The sequence below is a fragment of the Sander lucioperca genome, chromosome 15, assembly GCF_008315115.2.
Source record: "Sander lucioperca isolate FBNREF2018 chromosome 15, SLUC_FBN_1.2, whole genome shotgun sequence".
NCBI lineage: Eukaryota > Metazoa > Chordata > Actinopteri > Perciformes > Percidae > Sander > Sander lucioperca.
This window is the reverse complement of record NC_050187.1, coordinates 27,136,791-27,164,777: the sequence shown is the minus strand read 5'-3', so window position 1 is coordinate 27,164,777 and position 27,987 is coordinate 27,136,791. Positions and strand designations below refer to the sequence as shown.

The 27,987-nt window shown below is 41.3% G+C and overlaps 1 long non-coding RNA gene across 2 annotated transcripts in view; it reads right to left on the bottom strand.

Moving 5' to 3' along the window:
- LOC116061688 overlaps positions 1–22,086 on the bottom strand; it is an 85,440-nt gene extending 63,354 nt beyond the window's left edge. For both annotated transcript variants that reach the window (XR_004895188.1, XR_004107772.2), the window contains exons 1-2: positions 21,824–22,086; positions 1,345–1,394 (exon numbers count right to left, since the gene is read on the bottom strand). This is a non-coding gene — a long non-coding RNA (uncharacterized LOC116061688). The remainder of the gene's footprint in view (positions 1–1,344; positions 1,395–21,823) is intronic.
- Positions 22,087–27,987: the final 5,901 nt, after the last annotated feature.

Below are 27,987 nucleotides of genomic sequence, written 5' to 3'. Positions count from 1 at the left end.
TGAGAATCAGACAAACAGAAAGTTAAACGGATTGTGAAATTATCACTACCCAAACATTTTCACTACCCAATCAGCCAAATAGTTGGTAATCATGCTCAACATGAACAGATGTTTGCAGCTACTGCATGCCCAAGAGCTGACCTCCAATATGGCTGCCAGAGAGTGCAAAATGTTGTCTTAATGCCAAGTAGAGCTGATAAAGTCAAATGTTCTGAGTTTAGTTGGATATATAAAGTGACATGTGGTGGCTAGAGTAGTAAGTTTCTGCCACTGCAAGTATACCTATAAAGCTATTTGTAATTTGCCATTGAGGAAAAACGAACAACACATAGCCTTCATCTTCCAAGTGATAATTAACAAAAAATAAAATATGTCTGTGTGTGATACATTATTACTAAACCAAAGCCTTTCAGCCAAATTCAAAATGTCAGTCTTGTGTGCAGTATGTGTTTTTGACAGCCTCCTCATACACAACATACTGTTCACAGATCTTGTATACTGTGCGTCAGTACAGATTGTGAAACTCCCACTAACGTCACTAAGAGACTCATTCCTGTACACAGATTGATCAAGTTGAATAAAGTGCTCCTATATTGGGGTTCTTTTGATCAGCTTCTTCCATCTGAAGACAGCTGCTGTAATATCACCAGGATATACTGTACAAACACCGCTACTTTCACTTTAGCCCTTCACAGGTGCGGTCAGTGTGTCACATCATCATTACACAACTAAATTTGGAGCAGTGGATTATGTGCCAAGTGCCAAAAATAACAGATATGCCGAAACCTGACTGACTGCCAAACAAACTAAACACATTTGTCCTCACAGGGCTATTCCCCATCTCTGTGATTATCTAGTCAGATTTTACATTACATTTCTTTTAACCTATCGCTGTTGACGGAAAAACGTCTTCTGCATGCTGTGCTATTTTTGAATCAGAAAAATCCCTCACCATAATCTTTTTATAAAAAAGGTGATTCATCAGCTGCTTTTTTAAGACTTAAGAGGAATAAAATGAATTCGAAGTGACATCAAATATACATTAAGCGCCTCACTTACAAGTCCACCAAAGTTTAGAAAACATTTTGTGATATTTTCCATCTAGCTCTTGAGTCCTTCCTGTTCTTTAGCCCTGCGCGTTCTCCAGTCTTACAAATAAACAACATAAAATCAGGATTTTTTAATTTCGGTTTGTTTTACCAAACCTTTTAAAGCAGAAATGCTGATCTAGAATGACGGCGCAATTGTCCTCTACCAGCCCATACATTGAATCTAAAATAGACATTCCGAGGACTGCATTCCTTCTTAGATTTATAAATACCAGCCAATGTTGCTTTCACTCACCAGTTTGTCAGTCTTCGTTCTCCTCTTCATCAGAAAGTCTTCACAGCAAACTAAGAAGGGCAGAGAAAGAGAGAGGAGAAAGGAAAAAGAAGAGAGAAGGAATGTTTTAATCACTCTGAAGAAAACCAGTTATCTTCCCACACACATTGCTGAGTGTCCTACTCACACAAACACACACAACACACACCTCCAAAGGTCAAGGATGAATCAGGAGAAGAGAGAAAAGAAGGGGGGACAGGGATTAAGAGAATGGGAGATGGACAGAAAATGTTAAAAGAACCAGAATAGAAAAAAGGAATGAATAGAATGTAGAAAGAAAAGAAAATGACAGAGGGAGGAGAGCGCAGAGAGAGACTGGAGAGAAAGAATGAAATGCATGGCTTGGCTGAGTCATCGGTAACCACCACTTCCTCCAAAAGCTCTTTACTAATGAGTGGCCAACTTTCTGAGGCAAACACATACACAAGAACCTTTTACTTAAACTGTAATCCTTCTTACTCTCTCAGCTTCAAAGTGCTCACACTATTTCCCTCTATCAGATATGGGATGATTGTGTGTGTGTGTGTGTGTGTGTGTGTGTGTGTGTGTGTGTGTGTGTGTGTGTGTGTGTGTGTGTGTGTGTGTGTGTGTGTGTGAGAGAGAGAGCCTGAGAAGCCGACCCATCAACTGACCCTACTATGTGTGTCATGAGAAACAGCACAATCTGCTGCTACATTAAGAAATAAACAGTGTATCCCTTTTCCCAGAATTCCCAGAGGCATGGCTTCTTAACTTGTATCCATCCAGGGAAGGGTTACTGAACGCTCTGCTTCACATCCCCATTATAATATATGTTGCTGGAGAAATCAGGCTTAGTGCCTTGCATAAAGGAATAGTTCATTATTTGGGGGAAAATGCTTGTTTGTTGTCTTTCTGAGAGTGAAATCAGATGATGGATATCAACCTTAATGTTGTGCGTTAAAGTGAGACTGTAGCTTTTGAGGGAAGAAATACATTACAGTATTTCTTTTACAAATAAAACAGACTTCATAAGCAATACATCCTCGCTCAATGTTATATACTCAGGGGTTTTGTTAGCATTATGACCACTGGCTTACAGTATGTAGCTAACGTTATATAGATACGCTGCATAACTGACATTACTGAGTCACTCCCCTAACTTTACACCTCTAGAAGCAGGGGGAGCTTATCTGGCTTTGTGGAAACCAACAACTCTAAAGCTCATTAATTAACACATATCTTGTTTGTTTATACGTACATAAACAGAAATGTTAAAACAGTAAGTGGTGTTTTTAGGGGGAGTTATGCGCTGGAACAATTTCTTGACAAGTACCAGGTTATCTTCTGAGCATCTCTGCCTAGTGTAGGTTTCCGTTTCAGCCTCTGTAAAGGCACTTTTTAACTCTGTGACAAGACTGTGCACAGTGACATTCCCCTAGCTGTTCGCCAAGAAATAGTTCCACCACATACACAACTCCCCCTAAAACCATGATTTATATGTACTGTAAAACATCCCAACATGTTAATGAGTTGTTTATAGGCATATTTATTTACTTCAGACAGATCCAGGCTAGCCGTTTCCACCTGTTGTAAGTCTTCATGCTGAGCTAAGTCATCCATGTGCTGACTTCAGCTCGGTACTTATCGCACAAACATGGGGTTATAACTAAATTCTCTCATTCTACTCTCAGATAGAAAGCAAACAAGTAAATTTCCCAAAATGTTAATGACCTTAACCCAAGGCTGTGTTACAGGGTGCAGTTAGACACAGGAAAAGTGATTTAGGAGGTTTGAAACAGATATCCTTTGCCTCTAATTCACTTCTACTAAAATCCTGAGCAAAGAAAGCCGCATAGGATGGCAAAAGTGAGGCTCGGTCAGTAGAGCACTGAGATCAAAACAGGAAATAAGGCTGATGGTGGAAGTGCATGTATTCACAACCTTGGGGGCACGAAGTTCAAGTTTGGTAACCTATGATGACCTGTGTATCATCTCTGCACCTGACTAGGCTGGGCCCAACTACACAGGTTCAGGTCATTGCGGCTTGTAATTTATTTTAATCCATTTGGGCTTAACTGCAAATGGTTTCATTTTATGTCATGCTTTTTGTAAGACAGAGAACTTGAACCATCTGCATCCTCAACCCGGCCAGCACTTTCTGTGACATTTAGGAACTTGTCATCTTGCCCTTGGTTTTACATATTGACACAGCAGTCATGAGACAGATAAAGTGAACAAAATGACTGCATCATCCTGAGAATGTATCATCCAGTTTGTCTTGTCCTGTGATATTTAAAACTCTTGTACAGATGTAACCTTACACCCACACATTCCGATACAGTTTGCAATGTTTCAGGACAAGTTTTAGCACTGTAGAGACGCAACCGACCTGAAATCATCCATAATACCAAACGTGTGAATCCTGGATTTGGCTACTATTATATTATATTCACAGTATAAATCAGCCTGCCTCTGAGGTTATTGTGATACACATTAATTCCTGCCCCGTCCAGCCAAGCCTCCTATCCGGAGGAAATCATGGGAACTCGGAGCCAACTTTGTAAATACACACATTCTCCTCTGCAGTTCCCACGCTTTTCCCAACACACACACATATACACACATTAGGCAAGTACAGACTTGGACATGAGGTCTTATGCATATTATGTGTAGTCATACTGGCAGTGAAAGAAATGGGTAACACACACAAATCATTCGGATGATTCAGCCTGGTAAATTACACATACAGTATATTGGTGAAGAATACAATATGACAGTTCTGCATGCAGTGTTACTCCAGCACTAGTCTATATCCTTGACGTTCCACTTCCGGGATTGGTCTGGTGCCGCAGGAAATTCCGCCAGATGCATGTATTTTCAGTTTCCTTCCGCTTTCTTTGTGTTGGAATTTTAAATTCAGTGGACTTATGAGGACTATTTTTGACTGCTCCTCAGATCTCTGCATGGTAAATTGAGACAGCTAGCTAGACTATTTGTCCAATCTGAGTTTTCTCTAGCACAACTATTTTGCAGCGGCTCTTTGCGAATAACGATTCTGATTGGTTTAAAGAAATGCCATTGAACCAGAGCACGTTTTCTTCCCATCCCCCGAATGCTATGTGGAGTAGCCAGACCCTCCTTCAGCGTGCTTTAGAGGAGGGTCTGGCAAAGTGAGACTACTGCAGCACTGAAGAATGTGTATGCCAATTTCTGGTAGAAGACCATCTAGCTAGAAGCTACCCTGCCTTGTCACTGTACTGCACTTTGACCCTAAGTATACTATAAATAATTTTGTGTGTGTCTGTGTCTGTGTGGGTGTGCACTAGCGGGCACCTGTTCCTGGGTACCACACAGGGATTGGGCAGGGTACCACACAGGGATGGACGAAGCAAGGACACTTGATGGTGGCTCTGTAGAACTGGGTGTGAACTTTCCACGGGATGTTCTCTGATGGACTCGCTTGATGACATGAGATGAGTGTGTCTCCCATCTGAGGTCGCTGGCGATTGTTTTACCCAGGAACTTAATAGACTCTGCCACCTTTACAGCTGCATTGTTGATGAGTAGTGGGGGACGTGAAGGTGGGCGTTCTCAGGAAGTCCATGACCATCTGCACCATCTTTGTGACATGGAGCTCTAGGTTGTTATCTGTACTCCATGCTGCGAGCTGTGAGTGTTCCTGTAGGCTGACTCATTAATGTCCCTGATGAGGCCTTGGACTGTGAAGTCATCAGCAAACTTGACCAGCTTGATGGAAGTGTGGCAGGAGGTACATTCAATGTCACTGGCAAGTCCTTGATTTGCAAATGACACACACAGAAACAAGACTAAGAAAAGAAGACAACTGATACATACGTGAAGAAGGTTCAGGAGACTTTGATGACTTACACAGAAGCATTTAAAAAACAACTTCTGAAGTTCCTGTCCTCCTGTAGGTGTATTTAAACTCATGCTGGAGGTGTTAAAGATATAGTGCATAGTTTCTGTCTCCCCCATGAGGAATTCTAAATAATGACAACAACACTGTTGTTGCATCCACATGATGCAAGCCTTCGATGATCGCGCGATGGACTCTTCAGAAGAGGTAATTATCTTCACTCAAGCCTCTACGCGCAAAAGTCGCCGGACGACACCATTTTCTAAACATAGCCATATACAGAGAGAGATTTTTTTTTGAGCCGATATGCTTAATTAGCTTTGTATCAACTCATTTGGCAATGGCTTGAATGTAACGGACGTCCACTAATATAAAATAGTTGCGCACTATAGCTTTAAGTGTAGCTCAACCTTCAATGTTAAAAAAAGATACTGCAAGCGCCATAAGCATGTATGCTTACCTAAATCATTAACCCAAACACCTCAGCACAGACAGAAAACAATGTCGGCCTGACCATACTGCAGTAAAGCTTATCCTTACATGTGTGCACGTATCTTTACATCACATCTCAATATTCTTGGACAATTATGTACAATTATTACTAGGTGCAATAATTTCTCAGTTACATGTGCAATATCTGTATTTACTGCTACTACTTATATTCACGCTATACTTTATTGATATTCTTACTGTACTTAATGTTCACACTGAACTGCAAAAGCATTTGTACAATCCATTGTTTAATATAATCTTTTAACCCAATCTTACTTCTAAACCTAATCTTACTTTACTTCTACTTAACCTTTTATTTCTTGCACTGTAGCGGTTACTTTGTTCCTTTATACACTTATTGACTAGATCTTTTCTTACTCTTACCTTGAATCTGACTGGGAGCAACTCCAACTGAACAATTTCCCTGAAGGGATCAATGAAGTATTCTGATTCTGACTGATATGAATGTGAGTATGTGTTATGTGTTAACTTCCTCCATGACCTTGGCAGGATGTGAGTGCTGTAGGCAGCACTGTCTCATCATACAGCTGTTACGTCTCCTGTCATCTTATGGAGACAGAGTTGAACTACTCTGTCTGAGACAGGTTATGAGGTCATGTTGGACACTGACCTGAATGAGACCTGGGGTCTACAACCATGCTAGTTACTCTTTGAGGATCTACTCACAATGATGCTTTGAGCTAACTTCAACATGCTAGCATGCTGAGGTATAATGATGACAGTATGCAACTGTGACCTTTTATATGCAGTAAATAAATTAAGTTGTTAAGATTATGATGTAATTTTACTGACTTGCAGCTATACATACTCAAGCCATAAGGATAAAAAGAGAAAGTAAGACTTTGATAAATGTTGGCTCAGCAAAAGTACACATTGTGGGAGGATTGGGGAAGATTGAGTCTACAGATAAGTCAAAGAGAACCATTACACATAATATCAGAATGAATGGCACAGGGGTCTATCTTTGGTGTCTGTGTGGGAATCAAACTGTCGCACTGTCGTTACTATTAGGTTATGTGCCCATGCCCAAATATTGTTCTACTGTACTTTGAAGACACACTGGTTGTACTTCCGCACCTGGAGAGAAATTAACAACGATGGCAGCCAAGATTACAGCTTTCCGTGAAACCGTTTCGCCTTCAACGGTTTCATGGAAAGCTGTCATCTTGGCTGCCATCGTTGTTAATTTCTCCCCAATTTTAGGTCACATTACTGCTGAAACATATCCAGTTGGGTAGTATTTGGTTCAGAAGCTTTTATCTAGGATTGGGCTGGGCTTAAAGAGATAGGCGCTCCAACAGAGCGTCTCTGAGTGAAAATACAGGTGCAGCAGCCATGGGCAGTAATAGAAAAATAAAGTGTTTTTTTAACATTAAAAGGAAAAACATGTTCTAGTAGAATCACAAATTACAAGTATGAATCTGAAAACAGTATATAATAAGTCTCCTTTAAGAATACAAACTCACCAGAGGGAAGGTGAACTTCTAAACACATATCAAGCAGAAAGAAAACCTCGGACGAGTAGCGCGCCTGACTCATTTAGACACCCCCATATCTTGTGTTAAGTAACCATTTACCATCTCTTCACTCTGCATGGCGTCTTGCTGACTCAGAAATTGAGAGGTGTCTGCTGACCTCACTCCAGGGTACATGCCAATGGGACGAGTCAACAGGTGTTGGCTGTGTTACTTCCTTACTAAGTCCCACTATTTTTGTAGTTTTTCCACGCAGGACATTTCAGTAGTGTTAATGTAATGTTGTTAGTCAGGTAAGAGCCAAGGTCTAATACAAAAAGGTTGCTAAATATTGTTTTTTTACAGTGTGTTTGGTGTGAAAGATGTACTCTACTTAATTAGCTGACTAAATACAAAGTTAAACTGCTGAGTAAATACAAAGTTAATATGCTGAATATGATCAAATCATATCAGTCCAATGCTGTAGTATGACACATTGTGTCAAGATTAATATATTATATGTATACATCATCTGGGATAAAAAAGAAAACATGAAACCTTGTGTTGTCAGTGTCTGTCATTTTAGTGTATTTTCATCATGTGTGCTTAAATGCATGATGCCTGCAAAACTGATTATACATTTTTTTTTAAACAAGAAAGTTGTTAACTTTGCTGTCTTTAACTTCCTGCTCAGAATGAGAAGGGAACTGTACTGTAACTTTGGTGACAAACACAATCTCAGCTTACGCAACAAGCTAATCTTGAATAGCATTATATCTCAGTTAGCTTCTTCAAATTATTATATGTTGAAGTTTATTTCAGCAGAAATAATTTCAATCCATTTGTCACTCTACCAGTCCTTTCCACCACCTCAAAACAACACTTCCCCCTTTGTCCTCTAAACTATGACTTTTTCATTACTGGTTAGTGCGGTGACGTAAAGTGGAACAATTTGTCTGATGTTTACCATGGAAACACTGTTGGGCAGGAAGACTCAGAGACTTCACAACTGGTGGGAATGGACTAGCACCCACACACCTATTTAATGTATCTCTCTTTTTCGTCATAGTATATGTATTCACCATGTACAGGGGCGGACAAAATAAAAACATGCATCAATACAGTACAGAAGTCCTGCAACGTTATAGCAAGGGGTTTCAGGGCAACAAAAAGCAGTATGTGGCCTCCAAAATGATCAAGACAGTCTTAACAACAACGTATCATTGCCTCAGGCATGCATTGCAATGTAGTGTCTATTCTATTTTGTCTGCCACTGCTAAATGAATTCCCTGCCCCACCTCCCTCGTCTTTCCTTCCACATTCCCTCAGTCTCCCTCAGTCCGGTCTGGGTCCAAGTCATGAGTCAGAAGGAGCAGAGGATCTGACTCACCTCTTCTTGAGTCTAAACACTATTAATTTCCAGGTGATACACTGAGACGCTTATGTGTTTCTGATTAGCCCACCGAGACACATGGACAGACATGGGGTGTGTGAGGGACTTTTCCCCTCAGGGGGTTATCCTGTGTCAATGTGGGATGAGTGCCAATGTCTGCATCATGTGAGTTTGCATTAGTGTGGGAAGCATTTGTGTGTATTCCCAGATTTGTGTGTGGTCCTGTGGACTGAGTGTTTTCACTGATAAATGCCTGAGTGAGACCACCTGGGTTGCTGCTGCTGCTGCAGGTGGGATGTCTGAATCTGAATCTGCCACACATGACTTAAAACACAGATACTCTTTTCTTAGTCACTGTTACAAAGTGTAAATAAGAGCTGCAACCATTAGTCGATTAAATGATTAGTTCATTGAGAAAATGAACCAGCAATTATTTGAATAAAAATAATACAAATATATTTGATCAATCATTTAAGTAATTTTTCAAACAAAAGCGCCAAATATGGTTTCAGGTTCTCAAATGTGAGAACATTTATATTACGGTAAACTGAATATCTTTAATTTTTTGACTGTTGGTTGGACAAAATAAGGCATTTGATGACGTGACTTTTGGCTTTTCTAGAGTCTAGAGAGTGGAGGAGGCATCTGATTTCCACTTTCTGATTTGAAACAAACACAAGCCAAAGTTTCCATTCTGTCTGACATTTGCATTTTGCGCTCCCAACATAACGTTCAGTCAGTCAGTGTCTGTCAGTCAAAAACCCAGTCATACCAAAAGACAGGGCAGCATGTCTCCATCTTAGTAATAATGCACGCTGACAAAAATGAGGCTAACGACAGTGTGCAGCATTTGATTGGAGTCTTCAGTGATGCCAAAAAAGGGGACCAGGGTCAGAGAGTTGGGTTCAAGTTCAAAATTTAGGATTATGGATAAGGTTTGTAAAAACATCCCTCCAGTATTTTTCCGGGCTAGGACAGCTGTGATTCAGTTTCACAGCAAAAGAAAATATCAAAACATCAGTAGAAACTTCTCAAAACGACCCCTGCAGGATAATCCTTGTTCTTAGTAGGCGTATGTTCCAAACAATGCATTTTCATCAAAATATGGCATGCCGGTCTGTCGGTCAATCTACCAATTTGGTCCAGACTGAAATACACTTATTGGCTGCCATGAAATTCGGTACAGTGATCCCCTGACTTTTCCTCTAGTGCCACCATGACGTAAACATGTGGCTTTTAGTGAAAATTTCGACAATTGTTGGATGAATTCTGACAAACTAGAATTATTTTGGTGATCCCTATCTTGCGACACCATAAGGACAAGAAAAACTTTTTGTCAAATTTTTATTTATGTCTAAATAAAAAACTAATGACACTCATCAACTCAGTTGTTCTTTGATGCTAATTAGCAAACATGTTAACATATTAATGGTGAACATGGTGACAACTATACCGGCTTAGCGTCAGCATCGTCATTGTGAGCACGTTGTACAGCCTCACAGAGCCGCTATGGCTGTAGGTTGTCACTAACTGAAGCTGAAAACAACAGCAACTGTTCTCTGTGAAGGAGCATGCGACAAACAACCTCTCTTTCCCATACATACTGGAAAATTCCAATCAATATTCACTATAAAAGGGCACACACACACACATTGCCACATCTGTCTCTACCTTCACTGAGCTCATCTACTGTGTGAACCAAAACCAGACTGCTTCTCACTGCTCTTCCACATTGTTTTTAAGTATGCCAATCAATACCGCCAGCTGACACCTGCCAACCCATCAATACCACTCATTCCTCAGGGGGCGGGGTTTCAAACGTTCACCCTCTGGAAATGACAGTGGTTGAAAGAATCCACTGATGGTGTGCTGGAGGGCACACACACACACACACACACACACACACACACACACACACACACACACACACACTGAGCAGTCTTAATTCCAGCACACAGACACTCAGCTGATGGGGATGTTGTGGGAACCACTGCCCTCTCCTGGCAACAACCAGGACCCACATGACAGTTAACTGGTCTGGGTGAGTACTTTACACTTTTTAGTATTCAGTGAGATGTTCAGAATAGTGCTTCTAAATACCTCCTAAAACTGACTTAGACAATGACGTGTTGTGGATAGATTTATTAAATTCGTATTTTTTCCTATTGACTTCAGTGCAGCATGACTATATACAGTATCTTGTTTGTTCCGTGCAATTTAGGGAATAATATTTCTGTGAATTAAAAATAGTTTCTTAAATAACTTTCTTAGTTTATTTTCTACTCTGTTACTGCTTCATTCTACTTCAGAGCTGATTTATACAGTAATATTTGTATTAATATTTCTCCCAGGCAAACCTGTAATGGGTAATAGTGGGAGTTTATTGATCATGATGAACTGCCTTCCACAAAGAGGAGATGAGAGATCATCAATTGAGCCACAGTCCTAGACTTGTAGTGATTTAGTGTCTTGCTCAAGGATACTTAAACCATTATATTTATGCTTAACATACTAATATACAGTATAGTACACATTAATGTACACTCATACACACAATCTCACCTATTTTTCTGATGTATACACAGTCATGTACAATACATACACACATACTGTAGACACATGCATATCCACATCAAATTAATCAACCTAAGTCGGTTTTATTTACTTATTTGTTTTGCTGTTTTAACCTGAATTTAAAAGCGTAACCAGGGACAGCACATTAGCTTTAGCTAGACACCCTGTATACATTACAACTGCTGCACTGCTTCTACTTATGTAGCAATCTATCTGTATTAAATAAACAAATAATTAAATAAAATATGCTTGACTTAATTGTCTTAAAGCTACATTTTGTAATTTTTTGAGTTGATTCTTAGCAAAAAACCCTTTTTTCTTTAAAAAGATATGTGCTCATTCATGTGCAATTACTTCCACCAACTAATCAAAGTATTCTCTTAAGTGTAGAATCTGCCATTCAGAATACATACGAGCGAGTCGCTCGAATGGCGGCAGCAATGTTGCGCCTCCATCTTTAAAATACATTAGCCAAAGAGGGACATACCTGGAAATTCAAGCTCCTCCTTTTGCGCTTTTACACTCAGTGTCACCGTGACGAATGCCAGGGGGAGATTACTCGCAACTGCCGGCAGATTTGATAGCCTGTTGAAGATGGATGATCACACGTATTCTCGAGGACATGTAACGGAGTCTCCAAGGAAGCGAAAAAGAGAATTAAAAATGACAACGCGACAGGCAAAACAACAAGACCAAAGTTAATATTGGAGTGTCTTTTCCAAGATGGAAAGAGCTCATAAGGGGCAAGGATTTTAAAAAGGGACACCGAAGTTGCCTGCTTTCTTCTCGACAGGTAATTCAGCCTATTCGTGTAAATTCGAAGTTTTATAGTTGCTTGGCTAACTATAGCATGGTATGGTTGTGCATAACTTCGTGATTTCCCTGGCAGACAACTCACGTCATGCAGTTGTAACACAGACTGGGCTACAGCTAGAACAGCTGCGTGTAAACGACGAGACACTAAGAGCTAATTTCGGTTTCATTGACATTGTTCATACTGCTCAGAGAAATATATTAAAAAAACAAACCTCCGTTGCTTCTCTCCTTTGTCTTTGAAGGGCTTCCACTCTCTCCTTGTCATCTTTGGAGAGTGTCTCTTTAGTTTTTCTTTGCCTAGGAGGTCTCACCGATCCACTGCCACCGGCTCTCTTTTGGTTTTACTTTACCTTTCCCTCTTCCTTTAGCTTTCCCTCGCACCACCGTCGCATCAACTGATCTCTGACTCTGCTCACGGAGAAAAATATGTAGCCTACGCTGTGAACATTGTCTTACACTATTAATCTCGTACAATATACAGAATAACGATAGCACTGATACTTTCCTAACATTAGCTTGCATTAGTTTGGGAACCTGATAGCTGATGTTAGCAATGAAATTGTACCAATATAACAAAAACATAAAACTATTATTCATTTTACATAGAGATCATAACTAACATGTTAACTGACTAAATAACTAAATGCAATTTGTAATTGTTTTCTAAAGTAACCTCATCACTGGAAGGAACAATCATGGACAAAGTCGTACTGGAAGTCATGTTAATCTTGGCATACAGCCACCGTAGGAGTTAAAATGTGCTCGGAATGGGAGGGGCTAGAAAGTAATATTCAGTTGGTTGTCATATACAATTTCACCGCTAGATGGGAGAATTTCTTACACAATGTAGCTTTAAGGTCCAAAGGCCCGCTAGGTAAAAGACTACATATATTAGCAATGAGACAAATAAAATCCAGCAACTAAAAGAACATATGAAATATGTTACAATAAAATAAGATGAAAATAACTGGATAAATATAAAATTGTGGTTAACATTAACAAAAGGCTTTTTAAAGATACATTTCAAGGAGTGATTTATGGGTTGAAAGCAATTAAAAAAAGAAATTCAGCATCTTTCAAACTCAAACAGCAGGTGGAGGCAGAGTGGTCTTGTAGGTTTTAGGCTGAAAGGTTGGCTGACTCATCTCGCTCTGAAAACCTGGGCAGTGGAGTGTAGGTCTGAAATAAATGATTTGACAATTGTTTTTATCAATTAATTAATCATTAAGTCTGATATGTCAGAGTATAGTGAAAAATGCCCATAACAAGTTTATTTACACTCCCTTATTTGGTTTTTAACAGCATGTTGTAAAGTTTTACCTTTTTTAATCCTACTAATGAACCTATTTTAATATATTCATGTTAACCTGCTGTCTTGCTTTGCTGCAGCAGCCAACTACAGTGTGCAGATGTTTATGGAGATGCAGATGTGGATACCTACAATTAGCGTCATGTCTGTGCTTTTCCACTAGGTGGGGATACAAGCCTGTGTACAGCACGAGGTGGTGACATTGGCTCCACATCCATTCACGAAGTAAAATGTGGTACTGTAGCGAATCATAAAAAATATTAGAATGGTTTTATACTGTTGAGGCTTTTCAAACATTAAACTTGACTTATTTACTGTCAGAACATTCAGGTCAGATTCTTTATTGGTCACTTTCGTGACATAAAAACATGATGTTAGCTCTGTTTTTTAAGAATGAATTATGAGAATTGCTTAATGCAATATGCATAAAACATGCATATTTGTTCTGTTTATTGTAGTGTGTGGTGGTTTTGACCTTTGACCTTTTCTTTCACTGTGTGTGCTCACAGGAAGTTGCTTTAGCATCAGCTCAATTGAATAAAGCAGACATGTAAATGCATGTGAAGCAAAAAACATTTTGCATGAAAAGATAAGCAATTGATGCATGGTAACTTTTTCTTCTTTTTCTGTACAGTTTCAGGCTCCACCACCACTTCCTCTGCTGTGAACCCACTGGGTGCAGGTCTTTACTGGAAACCAGTAGCTGACTAAAAACCCCACTGTAGTAGTATACGGTGCACTCGTGGCAGCCGTTAGCGATAAACTGCACAGTGTGAGACAGTTAACCCCTCAGTGGCGTCTACACAAGAACTGTCACACATCGTCCAGCCCCCCAGGTGCACAACATCTTACTGGAAACCAGTAGCTTCAACTGTAAACCAGTGTAGTCGCCCCACAAAACCTGCTCACAAACACCTTTGTGTATTATGGGTGTGAGTGAACTGTTATTGCTACAATTCTGACGAGAGCAATTCACTATCAAATCAGGAAGAGGATTTGTTTCAAAGTTCAAGCACTTGATAACAGACATGGGAGTGTTACCTATTTAAGGTATGAAAATGATTCTGTGACCGAACTGAAAATAAGAAGAGACCAGTTTCTGATGGTCTCACTGTCCAATTACTGTATACAAGCAAGAGTCCAAACCTCCAGAGAAACAGAAGAACTCTGCAACAAGCAAAACTGCAGCCTTCCAAGTCCTTTCTGCTGGGCTATGCTATAAGAAAAAACAACTATGCATACATGCACTGCATTCTGCTTCCATCTGCTCCCCCTGCAAGTCTCCACTGCAACTTTTACAATCTATAAAGAGAACACTCTTACCTAAAAGTAATGTTCTTGCATGTTTGCTTACTGTTTATAATTATTCATCAAAAACATTTCACCTTTTATGGCTCATTTTAGCCTGAACAGCTGTGATCTTAGCACAGCTCCAGATTTATTCTGTGCCACCAATGAGCAAATCTGGAATGAATCACCAACAAAAGCACATGAGCTTGATTTCTTGCAGATTTCTTGTTCTCTGTGCAGCCAAATCTGAAACGTTCTGAGACATCTTTCTAAGAAGCAGACCGGAATGAAAACACAACCCTCTCTTTCCACCCTCCTAGGTGGAGGTACAGTGACACACACCAGTGTCACTGTACATACAGTATATGTATGCATGTATGAAAAGTGTGATAAGACAGAAATTCCGCTGACAGGTTAGACTGATCAGCTTGCTTCCAAACCCACTGTACTTTGACTGTTCCTACAAAATAAAATGATAAAAGGATCCAGCTGGCCACAGGAGCGACAGGTATGCAAACTCCCTGCACCCACTTACTCATACATTTGCACAAACAACCTCATAAAATTCACACAAACACGCCTAAACACTCCCATACACAGGTTAATATATAGACATGCATTCCTCTACACTCCTTCACACACAAACCCTTACTGAACCAATGCTCTTGTCGTGTGAAATTTGCATAAAACAAATTTTGTGGTTTTCATGTTTTAACCTCAGTAGCAAGATCTTATTTCTCACAAACCCTCAGGCTTTCAGAAAAGCACATTGGCTGATCTGAAATATGCAACACATCGCCTATTGAGCTACAAACAAGGCAGCGGTCATCAGTTCCTGAAAAGTTAGATGTTAGATGGAGATAAGAGGGGTTTTTAGCCTGACGGGTATCATGTCAAAATCGACACTTGACAGGGACAGAAGAGAAAGTGCTACTGTCCCTGTGCTGTCAGTGACGCATGTGTGTGTGCATTAACGTGCACTGTGGTAATACACTGCACACTTAGTGTATTCTCAACTGATTCCAATGCAGAGTAAAGAATACTGTCGATCACTATGGCAATGGCAATACTTGTGACACTGGATATTCCTTAGGGGTTTAAGAGGATCTGAGAACTTTCAGAGCTTATAATTTACAACAAAAGTTTAAAAACACACTTAGCACTACCTCTAAGCTCATTATTATGTTTTGTTTTTAGACAAAAAGAAAACCTGGTTTTAGGGTAGTTATGTGCTGTAACACTTTCCCAAAGAACAGTATCCAAGTGCAGTGAATTTCTGGAATCTCTGCTGGTTTCCTGGCAACCTTATGGTAAATTCATGTTGAAGCTACTGTAGCTAGCTGTTTCCCCCTGCTTCCAGTCTTTATGCTAAGCTAGGCTAATTGTCTCCCGGCTCTAGCTGAATACTAAATGCACAGACATGAGAGTGGTATCCATCTTCTTACCCAACTCACAGCAACAGAGCTAATAAGCATATTTCCCAAAATGTTTTACTATTCCTATAAGAGCGTAATGAGACCCCAAAACACTCCACCGAAACTACTACTGCTGGAAGTGATACATGGCTGCTGAGGGAGTGGTAAAGCGTCAAGACAACCCACTTTGCATCTGTGACTTTATCCACTGTGGTTCAGAAAAAGGTTTCATAAGAACCAAGGTGGTAAAACAGCAGGAACTCACAGAGGAACAAGGTACTCCTTCAAATGAAGTGAGAACATGAAAATGGAGGTGCAGTTGCAAAAGTTAGTTTTTTGAGGTATTTAGTATTGGTACAGTTAAAAGTCAATATCATCCCTGCGTAAAGTAGCAGCTCTAATTCACTTGTATTCCCACCAATGAGACACCATGATTCATTGGAGCCCATAAGGACTACAACTGTGGCAGTGAGATGACTAGAGCTAATTTCAGTATGCGTGTGCAATGTAAAAGCTGCCTCCTCATTTGTATTTGTCGCTGCACAAATAGACACAAGGTTTACTTTCATTTGAATAATCTGTAGTTTGCATCTCTCTCTGCAACATGAAGAGCAGAAGTAGCCTCTAAAGACATCTGATGACTGCATGGCAGTGCATGCTGAAGTGAAGCACAGAGAATTATCACCCGACTCTGCAGTTCTCCTCAGCTCTACAGAGCACTTTAGCATCTTTCAGGTTATTGTTTTGGTTTTTTACGGCTGCAGCCTTTTCTTTTCCAGCCACAACAGACAGCTGTTTTTAGTAAAAAAAACAATTTTAAAAAAAAAGCTCTAATACACCAACAGTACACTGCCTGCCCAGCACCAAACGGTAGACAGACACAGTTAGTGACTAGCTGGTGAACATAGTGTAGGATTTAGCAGATAAAGAGACTGATTTCCTTCAGGAGCTGGTGGAGACCAAAACTAGAGCTAAAAGGAAGTTCAACAGCATCAACTTATAACGTGATAATATGCCATTGTGGTTACAGCTTGTTTTTGTTGCCCACAAGTGGCTCAAAAATCAGTTAATGCAGTTTAAATTTAAGAGATAGTTTTGGATATTTTGAAGTGGGGTCTTATGAGGTACTTATCCTACAGTAGATGGCAGTCAGGTCGGCACGTCCCCGTACGGAAGCTAAGCAATGTACTGCTTTTGACGGGCCACACAGCAATAAGTATTTTTGCCACCTAAAAAAAGGCCCATCTAAAAAAAAAGAAAATCTACATTGGTTTAAGTTTACGCTATATTTAGAATATCTTTACTGTTTTACCTTGCTGTCAGACAGCCCTTTTTGACAGTGAACTGAAGCCGTTATATCCATGTATTCTCTCCACAAAGCCACCAGACTCCTTTGACAAAAACAGTAATTTTTTTCATCAACTTTGGTTTGTTACGATTTAAGTTTTCTGTAGTGTGACACTGGATGGAATTGTGACAACACTATCTTTGTCCTTTTCTGACATACTGTCTGTAGCGTTTTTCCAATTTTTGATCAACAGTGTGCTGGATTCAACTTTGGAGTATGAATTTCCCCAGATCTCACCGAGCATGGCAGGAAAGAGGCATAGCTATGTAACATTAAATTAAGTTTTGTCATGGTCAGGCTTTCAACATGCTTTCACTTTCTGCTGTAGCAGATTGTTAATTATTTAGATTTAGTCAGGTTCTTCTTCCTGTATTTTTCTCTATCAAATCCTCCAACGTACAAAGGGACGATAAATTGAACTATATTTCACTTGAACTTGAATCTCACCTGGCTGTGACAGATGAAGTTCAACATGAAATGACCTTCCCACTTTTTAACTCTCACCTTTCTCTGCTTCTGCCTGCGTCTCCATAGCAACATCTCGTGTACATTTCCTCTAATTTATCTATACGGAGGAACAGCACACAGAGAAGCCCATAAACACTTCCGACTTTGTATTTATTTCCATGCTCCCCGACACAACTGAATATCACAGCTAAACTGGAGGGCATTCTTTACTGTGATTAAGATGTGACTTCACTATGGTAAATTAATTCCCTTCCTTGTGGCTTTATACTGCAGAAATAGCCACATCTAGAGTAAATTAAAAGTGATTTTATTTTTAAATTTAGCGAACATACACAAGGTTTAAAAAATAATAGAAGGTGGAAGAGGTTTTAAATGGGGAATAATTAGTCTAGCTGCTTTCCCAGTTCGAGCCTTTGTGCTAAGCTACGCTAACAAATCCTCAACCTAAATAGACCGTCCTCATTGCAGATAAAAGCAAGTTTAATGATTTCATTTTATAAGTCATGCCATTAGGGCTGCAAATGACAATTATTTTCACTATTGATTCATTGACTATTAAATTATTAATAGAAATAGCAAATGGACCAGCAGCAAATCCTGGAACCAGCGAATGCCTGATATTTTGGCTTGAAAAAGGATTCAACTATGTATAAGACCAACAAGTAACACAACAAATGACACAAAGTCAAAATGTTTGCTAAGCGAAAGAAAGTATTTCCAAATGTCACTGTTGTTTTAAGGTCCCGCCCCTCCACAGGTGTTTCCATATTCTTGTATTCTTGCCATTACGCACAGATCAGGATGGGCGGAGCTATTCTGGGAAATACAAGGAGATCAACTAACTTATTTTACCAATAGTTTAAGTTCATCCTACCTTAAAATATCTTTTTCATCTGAAGACATTTTGACATGACACAGTAAGAAAAGAACAGGCGTAAATACTAAAATGAATGATTTTCAGCGGATGAGCTTCAGCTTCAGAGTCCTGATGCTGTGCATGTTGGCTCACTGTCACAGCTTTACTGGAACACCATCATTAATGTTGTTAGTAACACCTGTGCTTTCCCTACTATGACAAGCCAAAATATCTGCTGTGGAAAGGTCTAAAGAGGGAGATGTTAATCAAACAGTCTGTTAACTCCCACACACACCTGAGAAGAGGTCTACAGTATTTAAAATAAGTGAAAACACCTGTGTAGCGGTAACCAGGCCTTTAAGTAATTTTGAATTACTATAACATGCGTCTGCGGTTTGATAGGATTACTGACTCCTTAATGCCTCCGATTACTTTGCCAGCTGCTCAGATTTTTGTATTAAAAACATGTTTTAGGCTGTATATTGTTTTGGAGTAACACTGCCCCCTAAAGGCATTTCACAAACTCAACAACAGAGGACGATGCTACGACTGATATTCAATTTTATTCTAAACACAGGATTATGATTCCATGATTATAAAATACATCTCTAATAGATATTTGTGTGAACTACAGACCAAAGTACCCACTGGGGTTTTTCATTGAATCGATAAAAGTCCCAAATTATCTTATGCCCTTTAACTTCCTTTGAGCAGCAGGTGGAATAACTACAAAGATATCACAGCTGGTTGCGCATAATGCGACTTGTCTTTCCGATTTACAAGTATTCTGATCCGTCATCTTGTGTCGGTGCCAAAAAGTGACAAGACAAAGCTTGTGCTGCAGAGGTCACTAGGAAGCAATGAGGAAATGACTGTGCTGCTGTCTTTATATCACACCCACCCACAACCACTGAAGAACAAGCCTCTTTAAATAAAGGTTGTATAAATAAAACATGCAAACACACTCCCTCCTATTGTCTCTCTTTCACACACACACTTTGTTTCCACACTGTGACACACACACACACACACACACACACACACACACACACACACACAGTCTCTCTTCCTCTCCTTCCATTAAACACACTTACTCAATATTCAGCTCATATCCGGGTTGACAGCTCTATACTTCTGTCTCCAGCCACATGAATGGAGGAAACGGGCCGGGAAACCCCATGTCACACATTATGAAACTCACACACACACACACACACACACACACACACACACACACACACACACACACACACACACACACTAGGTACACTACTCTGCAGAGTTCATCTACATCTTTACTTTTAATGAGCCAAACGGTGGAGAAAAGGTGGTGACAAGACGATGTCGAAAAGAAGGTTATAGAAATTTGAGCGATGTCATCTCAGGCTATTTCTTTGAATATTTTAAGTTCTGTAGGAAACAGAACTAAGACATTTCTTAGGAATAATTATATTATATATAAATAAGGTTGTGCATTTACACCAGGTTGTGTCATTATTAGGAAAAAAAATGAAGGAAATATTCTTTGCAGTGTGATAATGAGTTCAGATAATGTTGGAAATATTAAAACAATGTGACAGCAAAAGGGAACAGAACAAGAATGTTGAAATCTGAGCCAACAAATGACTGAAATGTCACCTTAATTTGAATTGTAATTGTAGTGCTGTAATGAGAAATCAATCCTTCATGATGGTCAAACAGGAGAGCACACAAAGAAAAAGAGGACCTTAGACTAGTTTGACCAAAAACACAACTCAAGGTCTACTTACTAGGTTTTCTCTGACTATTCAGCCTTACCTCAAAGTCCTTATCAATGGATAGGATGAGTAAGCAAACCTCAGCTTTTTCCAGAGCTTACAACTGCATCTCATGGTTTTCATCAGTGGATAGCACTTGCTTAGATGTCATTGTCTAATGGAAGACTGCGAGATGCAGTTGAAGGCTCAAGAAAAACCTAGTATGTGGAACTTGACTTCAGTTTTTACGCAAACTACCATTTCCAAGGACAAGGCCCTCCCGTTAAGGAACTTACATCCAAGTGCAGGCAGCTTCAACAATATTCTTTTTGCATAGGGGGCCTGTAGTTCATAGGGTTAATGGAAAAGAAAAAAAAAAACGCTGAGGAAGATTGTGTGATGCAATCGAAAGCACAGACTACTAAATTGACCTTGAGGCGGGATTGTGATTAGTACCTGTCCTGTGCAATTGCAAAACCTGTATCCGACGAGGCAGAGTAACAATATGTCTTATCAACATCTAAATTTGTTTTTTCACTGTAACATTCAGTTGTCACAAATTTAATTCAAATTAAACTCTCAATTAGCCTATGCATTGGATTCTTTCTTCATTATTCTGACACTGCAGCACTGTACGTCATTCTAAACAGATAAAAACCATAATTTGTCAGTTTGTTTTGTCATTATAGTTTAAACAAAAGCACAATCAGTTGTGTCTTTGAAGTCTCAATTCGGAGGCATGAGCACATAAAAAGGCAGCCTTTACTTACTCATTTCAGACAGGACCTGAACGCATCATCTCCTAGTGACTTCATATTTAAGTGACGCCCATTGGATTCTGGCAAAACTCTCTCCAGGAGGTGACGCTCACCAATCAAACTTCACATACCGATAAGGATCAGACTATAAAAAGATCAGTGAAGTTCACACAAGTCACAAGAAAATTAATAATACCCGGATGCTGCTTCTCTGACGCTTGTGGTTCATTCATGGATAGTAAATACGGACAGGGTGCAACCAAGTCAAAGAAAAGCGTTTCAAGTCATGTCATTCAATCACGTTTTTAAAAAATTCAAAAGGAAGAGGAAGACCGGGTTAGGCTACTATCTCTGTCTGACACCGCATACTTCCTTTTATCTTGCACAAACCGCCCATTCCGCATGAGTGAGCTAAAGTATGCACGGCCCTCAAACCTCCCTGAAGTTCTGAGAGAAGAATTATTACAATCAGTTCTGCAGTGTCTACTTGCAAAACGTGTTAAAATATCGCTGTGAAGTTGCACAAATTCAACCTGAGTGAATACAGAGTTTTATCAAAGTCACAATCTGCTTCCTCGTTTGAACTTTGAAGAGCGCACAGCTGTGAAGTGGAGAACTTAACTGAGTTTTATGCGTTTTAATTCATAAAAGAAATTGAACTCACTGACTTACCCCACATCACTGGCGGTCAGGCGCAAACTTTGCACGTCTTTTTCTTTTTCAACTGCCAACATTTGCGAGGCGCACATCTACACCAGCGCTGACACATTTTCTTTCACTTTCAATCTTTTGCGCTGCAGAATAAAAATCAACACATCAGGAAACCATGTGTCTCTGTCTCTCTATCTGCGTCTGTATTAACTAACTTTCTTAATTGCTGCACCAGAGTTTTACGGTGCAGCTCCACCATTCATACTGAAGTGGTTGCGAGACTTGCACTGTAATACATTTTCGTATTTTTTGGTCACACCCACCTCCTGTCAGTCCGTCCCTCTACTGCACAAGGGGAAGCCTCGTCATGAATGGAGCTCTGTGATTAAACTGGATCCCACACACAAACAGGGAAACGTGAAATGTACAGATACATTCATTCGTTTAACAATTGCTTGACGGTATAAACACACCTATCACTGACCCTTATGAACAATGGGGGGAAGTAAAGTAGGCTATGACTTAAAGTCCACTCATCTTGGGCTGCTTCTACTGTAAAATACACACATTAACCTGACTTGACTTGGAAGTGTAGGGAATACTGTAGGCTACAGTGAAAGTGTCTGAAAATCATCTTTAAAAGGTAAATATTTCTGAATAAGAACTTATCTTAAGGTTTTCATTATAATGGTCCAAAGAGAGAATGATGTAGAGACCTGTCTAACTATGCCTAACAAGGCTGTACTTTGAGCTAAATTCTAATATTGGCATGATAACATGCTGATGTTTAGCTGGTATGTTAAAGGACAATTCCGGCGCAAAACAACCAACTGACAAAGCCATCTCCAGTGTCAGAAAATCCAAGGTAAATGTTTCTGCATGGAAACTTATCTGGCGGATGTCTTCACTGCAATTGGTCTTCAAGTTCTTGTTTCCACCCGCCTGGGAGTCCAAGCAGTGTAAATCAAACCTACTTATTTATAAGAAGCTAGTACCGTTTTATTTATTTACTGTACAATTATGTGGGTGGCCAAAAAGAGGATGATGTAGGTTGGTTCTCATACTGACCACCAAGCTTTATTAATCCAAAAATCATGGAAATTACAGTCCTCTCATACTAATCAACAAACGCTGATTACAGAACATACTGTAAGATATAAATAGCTGAAACCATAGATTCAAACCACATAAAAATATATGCCACAATAAATAAATAGAACTATTAAAATACCATAAAAAAGTAGAATTACAAATTAAAGCCTAAGTGTCTGCATGTTTTTTTCTCCCAAGCTTCATATAGCCTTCTTATAATACAGGACATTATGCAGATATATTAAAAGTCATGCATTAAAAAAGTCTGGGAAATTCAGCACATTTTCATGAAAACACACACACACACACACACTAAATAAAAGCAGAAGTTGTGGCAGACGCTGGGGTGACTTCCCTGCAGCGTGTTTTGTTGAGCTCTTGATGCCTTGCTCAAAAGTACACATAGGATATTAATAGAGGGACATGGTGTCCTTGTCACTGCTCTGCATGTTTGGAAGTTTCAACCTCTGTCAGTAATTGTTCACGCTAATGCCTCAATGGGATAGATATGACTTCCTCACATGGACACACTTCTGTGTTTAACAAAGTGGACTGAGATGAACCCTGGCTTGTTTCTGCATAAACGCTTAGTGAGAAATTTCCTGTTGCGATTTACATAATGTGTGTGGTGGAAACGCTGTTGGTAGTAACGTTGGCTTAATGTCGAAAAGTGGACTTTAAAAGAGAGGAAAGTACAGATTTGGTGTCATGTCCGGATTTTGAACTAGTAGAGATGTTTCAATAATTTTGTCCCACAAATAACCCAAATGTCATCTTCTTAGAAGATAAATCTGAGGAACAGATGTCTGTATGTTGGATTTAAACTTAGTAAATTAAGTGAGTAAGGGTGTGGATACAATATTACCAAGATCAATGGGTTGGGTTCCCCACATGGAGTTCAAAGATAAATCTGACAGGGTAAGAAAGCTGAAAGACATTGCTACTTTTTAAAGGAATAGTTTGACATTTTGGAAAATACGCGTATGCACTTACTTCAGAGGATTGATACAATTCTCATATTTGTCCGTTAAATATGAAGCAAGAGCCAGCAGGTGATTAGCTTAGCTTAGCATAAAGACTCAAAACAGGGAACAACAGATGGCCTGGCAATTTTCAGCCAAGAAATATTTACAGCATACAACCTGCCATACACTTCTCCAGGAACCATCACCTTATCGTGGTGGAGAGTTTGTGTTTCCCTATGAACCTGAGGGCTGTGTTGTCTGGAGCTTGGTGCTCCTGGTAGGGTCTCCCATGGTAAAGTGGTCAGGTGAGGGGCCAGACAAAGAATGGTTCAAAAATCCTATGATTCGAGGAAGAGGTAGAGTTACCCTGCCCGGAGGAAGCTCAAGGAGCCCCCGTCTGGAGCCAGGCCCAGATGGAGGGCTCGTCAGCGAGTGCCTAGTGGCAGGGTGTGCCATGGAGCCCGGCCGGGCACAGCCCGAAGAAGCAACGTGGCACCTCCCTCTCCATCCCATGGGTCCACCACCTGTGTGAGGAACTGCTGGTGTCGGGTGCGCTGCCACACGGGTCGTAGTGAAGGTCAGGGGCCTCAACGGACCAGACCTGGGCGGCAGAGTCTGGCTCTGGGGACATGGAATGTCACCTCTCTGTGGGGGAAGGAGCCGGAACTTGTGTGGGAGGCGGAGCGCTACCAATTAGATCTGGTGGGGCTTACCTCTACGCACTGTCTCGGTTCTGGAACCATACTCCTGGATAGGGGTTGGACTCTTTTCTTCTCTGGAGTTGCCCAGGGTGTGAGGCACCGGGCGGGTGTGGGGATACTCACAAGCCCCTGGCTGAGCGCCGCTACGTTGGAGTTCACCCCGGTGGACGAGAGGGCCGCCTCCCTACGCAGGCTGGTTGTGGGGAAAACTGACTGCTGTTTGTGCATATGCGCCAAACAAAAGCTTGGAGTATTTGGCCTTCTTGAATGGAGTCCTGCATGGGGCTCCAGTGGGGGACTGTTCTGCTGGGGGAATTCAACGCGCACGTGGGCAATGATGAAGACACATGGAGAGGCATGATTGGGAGGAACGGCCTCCCTGATCTAAACCCGAGTGGTTGTTCGTTGTTGGACTTCTGTGCTAGTCATGGATTGTCTATAATGAACACTATGTTCAAACATAGGGATAAGCGTACTTGGTACCAGAGCACTCTAGGCCGAAGGTCAACAATCTATTTTATAATCGTATAATCTGATCTGCGGCCGTATGTTTTGGACACTCGGGTGAAGAGAGGGGCGAAGCTGTCAACCGATCACCACCTGGTGGTGAGTTGGGTCAGGGTGATGCCCCTGTCCGACAGACTTTCAACTCACACCTCCAGCAGAGCTTTTTGTGCATCCCTGTGGAGGCTGGGGGCATTGAACCCGAGTGGACAATGTTCAAAGTTTCCATTGCTGAAGCTGCGGCGGGGAGCTGTGGTCTTAGGTGCCTCAAGGGGCGGTAACCCACGAACACCGTGGTGGACACTGGTTGTCAGGGAAGCCGTACGACTGAAGGAGTCTTTCCGGGATATGTTATCCCAGAGGACTGCGGAGGCAGTTGCAGGGTACTGAAGGGCTGCAGCCTCTGCCGTGAAAAAGGTGTGGCAGAAGTTCAGAGAAGACATGGAGAAGGACTTTCGGTCGGCACCAAGGTGCTTCTGGAAAACCGCTCGCCAGCTCAGCAGGGGGAAGCGTCGTTGGAACCATCCAAGCTGTGTACAGTAAGGATGGGATGCTGTTGACATCAACTGAGGAGGTAATAGGGCGGTGGAAGGAGCACCTTGAGAAACTCCTAAATCCAACTAACACGCCCTCTATGTTAGAGGCAGAGCTGGAGGATGATGGGGGATTGTCGTCAATTTCCCTGGTGGAAGTCGCTGAGGTAGTCAAACAACTCCACAGTGGCAAAGCCCTGGGGATTGATGAGATTGGCCAGAAATGCTGAAAGCTCTGGGTGTGGAGGGGCTGTCTTGGATGGCATGTCTCTTCAACATTGTGTGGAAGTTTGAGACAGTGACTAAGGAGTGGCAGACCGGGGTGGTGGTTCCCCTCTTCAAAAAGACCAGAGGGTGTGTGCCAATTACAGGGGTATCACATTTCTCAGCCTCCCTGGTAAAGTCTACTCCAAGGTGCTGGAAAGGAGGGTTCGGCAGATAGTCGAACCTCAGGTTGAAGAGGAACAATGCGGATTCCGTCCTGGTTGTCGAACAACAGATCAGTTCTTCACTCTCGCAAGGATCTTGGAGAGAGCCTGGTAGTATACCCATCCGGTCTGCATGTGTTTTGTGGATCTGGAGAAGGCATATGAACGGGTCCCCCGGGAGATACTGTGGGAGGTGCTGCAGGAGTATGGGGTGAGGGGGTCCCTTCTCAGGGCCATCCAAACTCTGTATGTCCAAAGTGAGAGCTGTGTCCGGGTTATCGGCAGTAAGTCAGACTTGTTACAGGTGAGGGTTGGCCTCCGCCAGGGCTGCGCTTTGTCACCAATCCTGTTTGTGATATTTATGGACAGGATATCGAGGCGTAGTCGGGGTGGAGAGGGGTTGCAGTTTAGTGGGCTGGGGATCTCAGCGCTCCTTTTTGCAGATGATTTGGTCTTGATGGCATCATCTGCCTGTGACCTTCAGCACTCACTGGATCGGTTTGCAGCCGAGTGTGAAGCGGCTGGGATGAGGATCAGCACCTCTAAATCTGAGGCCATGGTTCTCAGCAAGAAATCGATGGAGTGCCTACTCCAGGTAGGGAATGAGTCCTTACCCCAAGTGAAGGAGTTCAAATACACTGGGGCCTTGTTCGCGAGTGAGGGGACAATAGAGCGGGAGATTGGTCAGAGAATCAGCGCAGCGGGGGCGTTATTACATTCAATTCATCGCACCGTTGTGATGAAAAGAGGGCTGAGCCAGAAGGCAAAGCTCTCGATCTACTGGCCAATTTTCATTCCTATCCTCACCTATGGTCATGAAGGCTGGGTCATGACCGAAAGAACGAGATCCAGGGTACAAGCGGCTGAAATGGGTTTCCTCAGGAGGGAGGCTGGCGTCTCCCTTAGAGATAGGATGAGAAGCTCAGTCATCCGTGAGGAATTCGGAGTAGAGCCGCTGCTCCTTTGTGTCGAAAGGAGCCAGTTGAGGTGGTTTGGGCATCTGGTAAGGATTCCCCCTGGGCGCCTCCCTAGGGAGGTGTTCCAGGCATGTCCAGCTGGGAGGAGGCCTCGGGGAAGACCCAGGACTAGGTGGAGGGATTATATCTCCAACCTGGCCTGGGAACGCCTCAGGATCCCCCAGTCGGAGCTGGTTAATGTGGCTCGGGAAAGGGAAGTTTGGGGTCCCCTGCTGGAGCTGCTGCCCCCGCGACCCGACCCCGGATAAGCAGACAAAGATGGATGGATGGAACCTGCCACACAACCATAAATTATACTCTAAAATAAACGTTGGTTCTTGTACGGATTAAACAAACAAGATATGACGTGTTTATTAGTAATTTCTCTTTCATTTCTTCTTTCATGTTGTGGTCACATTTCAATATCAAACTTTAGTGTCAATTACTCATGATGCAGGAATTTAACCAGTTGATTGAATGAATGGAACTGTGTGGAACTTAAAAGACAGTATATGCTGAGATTCTGTTGTGTCAGCTCCTATGATGTACTTAAAAGATTTCAAAGGATACAATTAAAGTAAACTTTAAAAAAGCCCTATTTTTGAAATCCACTTCTTTACTACTTTACACGTAGTTTTGTCTCCTTGGTGGTCCACAGTCAGGCTGGGTTTAATAAGGAAGCTGCTGTCAAATCAGAGTCCTTGAAAATGTCCTTTGTTAGGTGATTTATGTAAGGGTTAAAACAAAATGCACTTCATCCTCTGTGCTCCTGTGTGTAGTTACGATACAAGTTGCAGGGTTAGGGGGTGTGCTCATTGTGACACACTTAGATTGGCTTATTGTGGAAACAAAGGATTTTTTTCCTGGAGGCAGAGCTCTTTTCTCCACAGACCCAATACAGACACAGGCATTACAAACACTCAAGGCTGTTTCCCAACACATGCCTTGTTGTAGTCTGGGACAAAACACAACTCCCACATTATTACACAATCTTATATTCTGTTGG